Source organism: Suricata suricatta, chromosome 4 (genome assembly GCF_006229205.1).
Source record: "Suricata suricatta isolate VVHF042 chromosome 4, meerkat_22Aug2017_6uvM2_HiC, whole genome shotgun sequence".
NCBI classification, from domain to species: domain Eukaryota; kingdom Metazoa; phylum Chordata; class Mammalia; order Carnivora; family Herpestidae; genus Suricata; species Suricata suricatta.
The window spans coordinates 124,962,234-124,974,351 of NC_043703.1; positions in this window are offsets into that span (position 1 = coordinate 124,962,234).

Genomic DNA, 12,118 nt, shown 5'->3' on the forward strand with positions numbered 1-12,118 from the left:
GCCTCGCTAGGCAGTGAGGTACAGCACCATCCCCTGTGGTGCAGTAAAGAAGCAGAAGAGAAGATGCTCCGAAAGGTGGTCCCCTGCTTGGGTCTCTCAATAGCCAATCTGACTGATACCTTGATAGAACAGAAGAAACAAAAGGACTAGAAGTTGAGACAAGAATTCTTATTTTCAGTTTTTAATGTATTATTCTCTGCAACCTTAGCCATTCATTTCATTCCTGTAGGCATCACTTTTTCTTATTTGTTACAAAGGAATAATAATGCATGTTTTACCTACCATTGATATTACATTAAAAGATATATTTTAAAGTGCTTTAAAAAACTGCTTCTGTGCCAAGCAGCAGAAGGGTATTACTGCAGTTAGATAGAGGGAGGGAAAGGGAGAATATTGGAAAAACAGACATCTTTTAGGTTAACCTGATAGAGTAATTGTGGGTTAAATATTTCCATACAAATCAAAATGACATTACACAGGATTATCTTTCAATTAATTATGAAGCAGAAATTTAATCATGTTTTTAATTCACATAATATTTAGATTTTATGCTTTTTCTATGGGGGAATGTTTGGACAAGTGTGACAATGTTGTAAATGAGGGAACCATGTGGACTTAAAATACGTGGGATATAATTCAAAATTATGCAGGCAATAAAATGTCCACCTAATAGGCCATTAAGCTACTAGTAAATGTCATACCATTTTCACTGGACTTAATACCACAAATTAAAAGCAAAAAGCATTTTTAATATTTTACCTTGTGAGGTCTTAGGGTAGGAAGTCTAGTACATTCAGTCCTTACTTACATAAGCAATAGGTATGAAAGGAAGATCAACAGGCCTTTGTACTCCAGCTGTGAATACCATACCCAGAATAGTCATTTTCCAGTCGTGATCCATGGGAGCTGCAGGCCTGCTGCTGGAGGCAGAGAGAGAAAATGATGGGGATAAAGTAGTTAGTATCAAAAGCCACCTCCCCAACTCAGCTTCATCTAAAGCATTTGCACCATTTCATCTTTTGTATACAGAGCTTCTGTGTAAAAGTATATTAGAAGAACTCATCAGCTTCTGAAGTTGGTTTTAATCAATATTCTAGAGGAAAGAGCCCTGGATAAGGAATTAGGGAATCTTCATCTCATCTCTAAATTTGTGACCCTGGGCAAGTCATTTATCCTCCCTGGGGCCTGGGTCTCTATATTTATAAAAACATGGACATCATGTTAAATGTGGCTAATTGTAAATTAATTAAAGTGTTTTTGATGTATGAATTCTTGTGGCCAACATTAGGATAAGGTATCATAAAACTAAACCCGACTTACTGGGCTCATTTTTTTTAGCTGACTGAGACTCCTCTTCCTCCCTCATTGTACCACATTTATCACTTTTGGAGATAACATCTCAGTTAGGCCAGATCTACCCTAACCAGTTTACCAGCCATGAAGAAATGCCAGTCCTACTGGTCGGGAATATGCCTAATGCAGAACCTTTTGTAGATATGGCCACCAATAATATAATCTTAAGTAAATTTATCAATCTGCATTATAAAGCCATATAAAGTATGTAAGTTATCCCACGTATGAAGACAAAGAAAATAGAGTGGCTAGGTTGGTGTGGTGGGGGCACAAAGTAATAGAATGCTACCCCCATCTTCTATCACATGTCTCCACCGGAAGGCACCTCTTGTAACAGCAGGGCTCTGAGGAACCCTGTTTGAAAACCACTGCATAACCAAACCCCTTTAACTTATTACCACATGTTGTTATTATTATTTTACTTTTTCATAATGTCTGCCTAATTTTACTTCAATAACCATGGAATTCAAAATTGGTCCTTTGGTAAAACACTTGTCAAAATCTTCACTTTAAATTAAAGTAGGACCTGAAGTCCCTTTATACTTGTTAAGAACGTGATCTAAGAATGTTTGCTTTGTGCCTTCTTCTCTATTTGTCCTTGTTCCTGTGGGAAGCAGGGACTGGAAACTAAGTTGACTTTTGCTCTCCTACTTTCATTTAGGAAAATCATCCTGCCTTCAAAATGTATCACTAATGAACACAACTACCTTCACTTGGATGCAGGGTGGGGATGGGGAACAACTGCTTTTAGAACATGAGAGAAATTATCATTGATATGTTTATTATCTGACTCGTTACCACTCTCCTGTTGAAGTTCAAAAAGCCCATATAGCTTTAGGAAGAAATGCAGATGATTTAGATTCACCAAAAAACAAGCCTTCTCACATTAACCATCAGAAACATGGATTTATCAGAGTGGTGCCAGGAGTGGGGGAAAAGCAAGTGGACAGCCAAATTGCAGAAGAACCTGCCCAGAAAACCTGAGGAGTCCAGTGAGGTCATTAATGGGCAGAGGGAGGTGTAATGGGATTAACCCCTAAGAAGTGAGGGGGGAAAGGAGTTGTGGAGAATCACAGGAACTCCCACTTCCAGAAAGCCCAAAATGGCATACGAGACCTGAATTATCTGGAGGTCCTTTCTGAGACCTGGTGTAAGTGGGGCTGGAGAAGAATTTTGAATGTGTATTGGCTGGTTTTGTGTTTTAGACAGGCTTTTCTCACATTGCTTAAGAGATGGTAGCATATGAAAACAGACATATCTAAAGAGACTAATTAAAGTGCTACAATTATGAGTGAGGAGAGAGCCTTTTATCATTCTCACCAGAGTAATGTCTTATGTCCAAAAAGATACAGGGTAAGTTCTGGGAGTAGACACCACCAACAAGGTACCATCTGATCACAGCCACCCACTAATAGGTCCATCAGGGCCAGACACACTTCCAAACCACCATCTTTCTCTTTCTTCACCCAGTAGCCCTAGTCTCCTTAAGGCCCAAATCTCTTCTCTGATCTCAAAGCCCCAGTGGCATGGTCAGATGACATTACCTGGCCCTAGTCTCAGGCTGCTCTGAATTCATTCCAGCACTATACTGCCTCCTTAGTCCTCCTCACCCAAACTCCTGGTTTCCATGGCTGTCGAACTGAGGAACACTCAGTATTTTATCTCCGATCAACCAGTCCAAGTAATGCTAGAATAAAGAGGAGCAAGGCATTTCCAGAAATCTTTTAGAAAAATGAAAGACATAATTTTTCTATTTGAGGACAGTGAGCCCAATCACTAAACAGTCAGGGTTGTTATTTAGAGTCAAGTCCCTCTACATCTTTCCACAGAGATCAGGAGAAAGAAAATAGAAAACCAAGACTATCAAAGCCTAAGGATGCATTAAAAAAGATATTTATTGTTTTTGAAGATGTCCTAAATGATCGTGCCTTTATCTGATCTCTTAAAAAGCTATTTCTGCCTTTAGCCTCAGATTTTCATGAACTTTCCAAGTTTCCTACCTGAACACTGCAAAGTCCCTTATAACCCCCAATGCCTGTGAGTCTTTTATATCACTAATACAAGGTAGATAGGACCAATTATATGCTCATAATGTCAGTACCCAAACCTCTGACTTGCTTTTTCTCTAGAGCATCCATTATAGTGAGTATGAAATTCTCAAATTCCCTCCTTTTTCTCCCAGATTTTGAAAATCTCAGTATGTGCTTTTGAACAATGTCTCAAACCTGGGCTATGTGTTGGAATCACCTGAGAAGCCTCATGAACTACAGATTCTGATGTAATTAGACTGGATTGAGACTTTGGCCTTAGGACTTATTTTTGAAACTCCCCAGGTGATTCATACGTGTAGCTCAAGTTGAGCGCCTTTCTAGAGCATTGGTTCTGTCAATGTATGGTCTTGGTAAACTCAGGGATGGGGCCTAGCAATGTGTCTCTCAAAGCTGTCTAGAGGATTTTAATGCATGATTAAGATTCAGAACCACTGTTCTACTATGTAAATGCTATGACTTTTGTTGTCACAGACTGGTTCTCAGTCAGAAGCATCAGTATCAGGATCACCTGGAAATGTATTAGAAATGCAAAGTCTTAGGTGCCACCTCCAGACTTTCAGAGTCAGAAACTCTGAAAGTGGACCCAGGCACCTGTTTTTTAACCAGCTCTCAAGTGGTTGAGAATCACTTCTCTTTAATAATAAGAACCAATAAAAATAAAGCTCTTGATCGTCAGACATGGAAAGAAAAAGGAAAGGAAGAGAAAAGGAAGAAAGACAAGGATGGGAAGGTGGGTAAGCAGGTAGGGGCAGGTGGGAGGGTTTTTTTGTTTTTGTTTTTGTGCTCTTATACTGAATGGTTTGAATCCTTATGCTATAACCTGTGGTATAGGTGATGTTCTTCTTTAAAGGAGAATGCTGAGGGGCAAAGGGAAGGTTGTCCGTGGCTAAATCAAGGCAACAGAAGCAGAATCAGCACCTGTATCCATGTCTCCAAGCCGGAACATACCCTTCACCAGACTAGGACACTGACCAGCTATAGACTCTAGAATGGCAACTCTCTGGACCTGTTTTTTATGATTATTCTTGTCTTTATAAAAAAGTAAAATGGAGATTCATCTGTAGGACATTAACATATGAATAACAGTTTCTATTAGTGTCGACCGTGCACCAAGCACAATTCTAAGAACTTATCATTGTTAATTTATTTGTCTCTTACTACAGTGCTATGCCATGAGTGCACTTGTCCCTTTCCACACATATGGAAATTCAGAGTTTAAGTCAAGTGGCCAAGGTCACAGTCCCTAGACAGGTCACCTACGGTTAGGCCAATCTAACCCCAGAGCCACACACGAAACCCTTAGAGCCAGTAGTTCTTGCATGGGGCAGTTTTGTGTCCTAGGAAATGCTTGGGGGTCTGGAGACATTTTTGGTTGCCACAAGGGAAGGAAGAATGCTAAAGGCAAGTAGTAGATAGAGGACAGGGTTGCTGCTATACATCCTACAATGTTCAAGATAGTCTCCCAAAGCAAAGAATTATCTGATCCAAAATGTCAGTAGTGCTGAAGTTGAGAAATTGCCCTTCCCTACTTCATCTCTCTCAAGCTCAGGAGAGGTCCCAAGGAGACACAATTACATAAGCAAGTGATAGCTATTTAAACTCTTGCATTTTTCTCTTTTTAAGAATTCTTTCATTTGAGTATAGCTGGCACACAATGTTATATTAGTTTCAGGTGTACCACATAGTTATTCAGCTTCCCTATACACTGTACTGTGCTCACCACAAGTATAGCTACCATCTGTCACCATACAACAGGATTACAGTATCATTCCCTATGCTGTGCCTTTTCTTGCCGTGACTTACTCATTCCCTTACTGGAAGCTTGTATCTCCCATTCCCCTCACCCATTTTTCCCATCCTTCCATCACCCCTTTCCCTCAGGCAACCACTGACTTATTCTCTGTGTTTATAGGTCTAATTCTGCTTTTTGTTTATTTGCTTATTATGAGTTTTTTAGATTCTACATATGAGTGAAATCATATGGTATTTGTCTCCCTCAGTCTGACTTCACTTAGCATAATACCCTCAAGGTCCATCCATGTTGTTACAAATGACACCTTTTTTTATATCTGTGTAATTCCTCTATGTGTGTATGTCACATCTTTCTTATCCATTCATCCATCGAGGGACACTTAGGTTGCTTCCATATTTTGACTACGGTAACTGATGCTGCAATAATCATAAAGGTGCATATATCTTTTTGAATTAGTACTTTCATTTTCTTTGGGTAGTTAGCCAATAGTGGAATTATTGGATCATACAATATTTCTATTTTTAATTTTTTGAGGAACCTCTATATTGTTTTCCAAAGTGACTGCACCAATTTATATTCCCACCAACAGGGCACGAGGGTTCCTTTTTTCCCCCACATCTTCACCAACACTTGTTATTTCTTATCTTTTTTTATTTTAGCCATTCTGCAGGTATAAAGTGACATCTCATGGTGGTTTTGATTTGTGTTTCCCTGATTAGTGATGTGCATCTTTTCTGGAGGCAAGGGAAATAAAAGCAAAAATAAACTACTGGGACCACATCGAAATAAAAGGCTTTCACACAGTTAAGGAAACCAACAACAAAACAATAAAGCAACCTATGGAATGGAAGAAGACATTTACAAATGATGTGTTTGAAAAGGGGTTAATATCCAAATTATATAAAGAACTTATACAACTCAACACCAAAGGGAAAAAAAAAAAAGATCTGATTTTAAAATGGGTAGAGGACTTGAATAGGCATTTTCCAAAGAAGGCATGTTTCTCTTTTTAATCAGGTGTTTCAAAAATTTCCTGACGAAAAGAATGCCTTGTGACCACAGCACAAGAGGTCTAGAGTCTCTCTGGAACTGAACCCATCTGTTTCATGAGTCACTCAGGTTTGGAATCAGCAAACAACTTTATGTGGAGAGTAAACACTGCATCTAGAGGTTTCATTAATGAGTCTGGAGTTCAGTAAGCAGAGAATACCAAATATTACAGTAACCCTGGGTAATTAAGCATGTGGGCTACTACCTTATACTGTATCAGAATTTTTATCTGACCTTATCATTATAATTAAGGAAGCAAGTTAACCTCCAAACTTCTGCTCCTGAGTGTAATAAGAAGGCTTAGTTGAGCTAATTAAAATACTATCAGACTCTGGTGCTACAAAATTCCACTTACAGGTCTGGGTCCATGAAGGGAGCATTTTCTTAGGGCATAATGAAAGAAAAGAGGTCTCTGTGTGAGAGGTTAGCTGCTACTCGATAAATTTGATCAATAGAGATGGCTACCCCAGATAACTAAGGAGCAAGTCCTTCTGAGAATCTGAGTAAGAATTAGGAGAGATACTTCAGGTGGGCTGGGATGATCTTTGGACAGACATGCAGTCTCATTGGAGTTAAACAGCAGTGCCCCCTTCATTCACCTCTTTTAAGGTAGAAGTCATTATTCAGAAATGACCACAAACAGGGAATTATATGCCTCCTAAGCAATTAGGGTTCAGACCAACTACTTACTTTGGTACCGCCCCTCTCTCTGTCTCTGTCCCCTTCACTGTCTCTCATCTCTCACTGCTGGACTGTCCCAGCACATTAGCTGTGCATGTATCATTTCCATCTCATGCTTTAGTTATTGATCCCTATATCTTGTCCCCTACAGAGCCAGAGAACGTGGATAGGGTCTTGCAATATCTTCGCATTCTTGACTCTACTATACAAAAGGAGCTTATTAAATGTTGGCTAAATGGAAGCACACATAAAAAATAGATGAAAATTTCTCTCACTTCCATATCTCCTCCTTTCTCCTTTATAGCCACTTCCCTCACCCTTAGCAGGTCACTCTTTTAAAAAAGGAAAAGAAGAGCAGAGTATCTATGTGTTTTGTGTATTGATGACCTATATTATATTACATTTGAAAACAGGAGTCCACTGTCAAAAGATGTACAAAATGATTTAGTTTAACTTTCTTAGTTACAAGTAAAGAAACTGAGGTCCAGGGAGAAAATAACTCCCCATAGTCACAAGGCAAAAACGAAAGGAAAGAACAAAGAAAAGGCTGAACCATGACTAATACTCCTTGGCCAATCTCCATTCACCTGTGGACCAGTCTTCAATTCTCTGAGAGCTGTTGTGATGGGGAAAGAGAGGGCATTAGAAAGTCAGTAGCTGACAGCGCTCTTCCCTTGGAATGCTGACTTATTATGTGAGCCAAGGAAGATCTCAGGACGATCAGACCAGCATTACACTTCACTAGACTGTGTGCTCTTCTGCACTGTCACCAATGCCCATTGCTCTAGGTTAAAGCCTGTGCATCTATGAGTTCCTATTATAAAAGAAATGCACACACCAGGATAGGAAATACATGAAACTGCTTATTAGCATGGGTGACCAAACAGAATGCCACAGACTGGGTGGCTTAAACAACAGGGATTTACTTTTCACAGTTCAGGAGTCTAAAAGTCTGAGATCAGTGCCCTAGTGTGGTCTGGTTCTGGTGAGAGCTCTCTTCCAGGCTTGCTGATGGCTGCCTTCTCACTTTGTCCCCACATTGGAGGGAGAGAGAGAGTGTGTGTGTGTTTGAAAGCTCTGTGTCTTTTCTTATAAGGGCACTCATCTCATCATGAGGACCCTACTCTTATGACCTCATCTAAACCTAATTATCTCCCCAAGCCCCCATCTCCAAATACCATCACATCAGGGATCAGGGTTTCAATATAGGAATTTTGGGACACAGAGTGTCCATAACAGCCACTATCAATCATCTGTCCAGCCCTTCACTCATGAGAAGTGCAGAGCTGAACAAGAACTCATCCTCTACCCCAGGAAATAGAGCACAAAGTCCAGTGTGTTGGCAGGGGGAGAGATGGCATGAGGGGCCTGGATGTAGAGGAGAAGAGAAGGAGAGAGTGCCTAAAGTGGGTTCAGCATCACATCGCCATTTGGCAGAAGCCTGTTTGCTTGCAGACACTCTTGTAGCTTTAGTGATCAAAACTCCAGATTCAAACATACAGCCCTTGGTTTTGAGTTCCATCTCTGTTTTGTTCCTAGTTTTGTGATCATCGGCAAAATACTGTTCTGAGTCATTGTGTATGTTTATCTGAAAATAAAGGGCATAATCCTGCCCCATCTATCTTACAGGATGGTTATGAGAAGCAGGCAGCATATTATATGTGCAAGTGCTTAATAAACTGTAAGGGGCTTTAAAATTGTGACATATTCCACACTATAGTGATCATCATCAAATTTAGCAGAGGAAGAAGTAGTGTACTTAGCATCTTTTGTGACAGGGCACTGGTTTTAAGCTTAGTGCCCAACTTCTTGAAGAGTCAGTGCCTGAGGAAAGTGCTAATGGGCACAGCTGTTCTCCTGTTCTTTGTCATTCACACTTAAGTGCACAGCAAGAGCAGAAATTCCTTTACAACTAACCTAAGCAAATCAAGAAAACAGCCAATACTGCATTGCAGACTGTGGCTCCATTTCCCTGCATAAAAAGAACATCAAGGCTGCTGCAGAAATTTCAGGGACATTTATTTAATGCTTCCTTTGAGATTTGGGCTTTGTTCCTGGTGTGTGTGTGTGTGTGTGTGTGTGTGTGTGTGTGTGTGAGTGTGTGTGTGAGAGAGAGAGAGAGAGAGAGAGAGAGAGAGAGAGAGAGAGAGAGAGAGAGCGCATGCACATGTCTTTTTCATTCTTTTGATTTTAAGTGGAATAAGCTACATGCTGCTGATATTTGTGACGTGACAAAATAATGATTCACTGCACAGAACTGGGGTGTCCTGGCAACAACTTGCAGGGAAAATAAATATAGGAGCAATCACAAGTATTATCATCCCAGCCCAGCATGATGTGGCATAAAACAAAGAATTTCACTTCAGGGAGGAAGCATCCCTCGAGAGTGGGGGGAAGTGGAATCTTTGTGGCTTTTCAGATAGTAACTTTGTAGATGGGCTTCCAAAGTTCAAGTGCCCTGCTTTCAGAGAACCTCTGACCTCCCCAACTTTCAAAGGGCAGAAAATCTAATGGAACAAGACTGTGGTTTTTTTTTTTTCCTTTTCATTCTTTGAAACCTAAGAGAGTAGTTCTCATAGCTAGATAATTTTAAATGTCTCTCTTGGTGCCCCTTCCTGATTACAGAACTACTTTCTATGTTCTGATTTTGCAAAATGAGTAGCTGAATTCAGACTATTAATATATTTTAGCAGAATGTGGTTGGGCCACTATATGAAAAATGCATGTTGGCATTTCCTAGCTTAATGTGGCAGAGAAAGTATTTAACAAATAAATGTCTTAACTGCAGACTGTGTGCCAAGTGCTGTGCTAAATGCTTTAAAAATATTATCTTACATACTTTTCACATCGACTCCAGAAAATAAATACCGAATTTTTGGATTTAGAACAAAATATAATCTTATACATGAATGCTAGGACTTCAAGAGGAAGTGCATTTGTTGGTCCAGATGCCACCTCCACCTCCCACTCCTGCACCCATGAGCCGCCATATTGAATACCATCCCAAAAGGTGGCAAGTCCGGTATTCCTTTTATCCCATCCCATCGCATAATATCCTTTATCAAACTTTACCTTTGGAAATGGTCTCTATCAATTCATATAGGCTAACAGCCACTGAACTCATTTGTCCCAAGTACTTGCATTTCCAGACTCATCTTTCCCTAGTGATGGAAGTACTTGTGAGTGCCCAATACATAAACCAGATTAGAATCTGGCTGTTGTGGTTGAAATGAAGATGGGAATCATGTAGTGGCTGAGAAATATGAAAGTGATTTTTAAGACTGTAGAGCACAGCTAAAACCTAGTGGTGTGAACTATACCCACCCCCCATTTTACAGCTATAAAAACTGAGGACCAAGGAGAATAAGAAATCTCCAGGATAATAAATGAGTTATGAAGAAACTAGGATTGAGTTTCAATCCTAGTAAAGCCTGTAATACTGGTGCTTTTCCCACTAGACTATAACATTGAATGAAGAGCTAGTGAAGGAAACAGAGAGGTGATGAATGAGGGGATAAGAAACATTCCAGGAGGTCATTTCAGGAAAACCAAGAGAAGAACAAATTTTAGGCAAGAGATGTTCAAAATAGACTGTAAAAGGGGCTCCTGAGTGGCTCAGTCGGTTAAGCCTCCGACTTCGGCTCAGGTCAGATCTCACGTTTGTGGGTTCAAGCCCCGCGTTGGGCTCTGTGCAGACATCTAGCTCAGAGCCTGGAGCCTGCTTCTGGTTCTGTGTCTCCTTCTCTCTCTGACCCTCCCCCTCTCATGCTCTGTCTCCCTCTGTGTCAAAAATAAATAAAACATTAAGAAATAGACTGTAATGTTTCAGAGAACTCAAGGAGGCTAGGAAGTGAAAAATAATCACTTGATTTCGTCATTAGTTTTATTCATTTAGAAGTTGCTGGGAAGTGTGGAGAGGGCAACTTTAGGGAAAAAATATAGGACATGCACCAAAATGGGAGGGGGGGCTAGCTAAGAGAGTATTAGAAACATAAGTAGTAGGAGACTTCCAGCCATTACAGAAAGAGGATAAAGTGATACATGATGCAATAGGACCGATTTAGGATGGGAGTGACCTAAGTAAGTTTATGGATGAAGAAGGATTAACTCATGATAGAAGACCTTATTGAAAAGAAAGATCTGGGGAAAAGTTGGACACAACAGGATCAAGACAAAACAGTGAAGAATATAGCTTCAGAAAGATTCTGAGATGCAAAGTAAAGAAATTAGGGAACATTTTGCTTGAATTTGGCCTTCTTCTCAGTGAAGTTAGGGCTAAGGTTACCCACTGAGCAGAAGCAAGTAGGAGTAAGGATGAGAATAGAAATCCTGACCTCCCCTGCTGCGGGGTGTGTGAAAAGGTGAGGATTCTCTTTAACAATTTAGGAAGATAAAGATGAAAAGACATAGGAATTTGGAATGTAATTGGAGTTATTAACACAGAGCTTTATTTAACTAAGGCATCTTGATAGTTGTCATATCTTTAGCAAGATACTGTAACTAAAATCTCAGATGTGGTAAAATCCAGTCTGATTAGTACCTTACATCATGCCAAAAAGCAGGCTCTGAAATGCTTCCAGCAACACTCTGGTGTGAACCTTTCAATCTTTCCGGGAAAGGGGCAGAGTATGATTCTTATATGAACACACACACACACACACACACACACACACACTGAATGACTACTGCTCTAAGTAATTGTAGTAATGGAAAGAGACAGTAAAGATGAAGAGTACAGTTTCTATTTCTGATAGATGTAGAGTCTCCTTGGGCAGGGCAGAGTCAGCCCTTATGGGAAATAACTTGAGCATTCAGAGAAAGCCATATATGTCAACCATGGTGCCAAATAAAATGGAATAAACCAAATGCCTGAGAGCTGAGCATTTGCACAAAATCTAGCTCGTATGGGCTGGCAGTAACCACAGAGGCTTCCTGGAGTTTAGATATAACAAAGAAGTATTTAAATTTTCACAATTAAGTATTAATGTTCTTGGCACTCAGAATCCATAATTTAAATATTCAATTCTCTGAAGAAATACAGACAAAAAAGTCTACACTCTGATACCTGAGGAGTCATTTGGGTTAATTTATTATACATGAAGCTTGTATTATTTTAAGTTAAAATGCACTTGTTTATTGCATTTGCCTTTTGATAAATCAGGCATTGGTGTATTTCTTAAAATTATGGGTCCTTTTTCCTGTACATTGTTAACTGGCCTATACCCGGTAA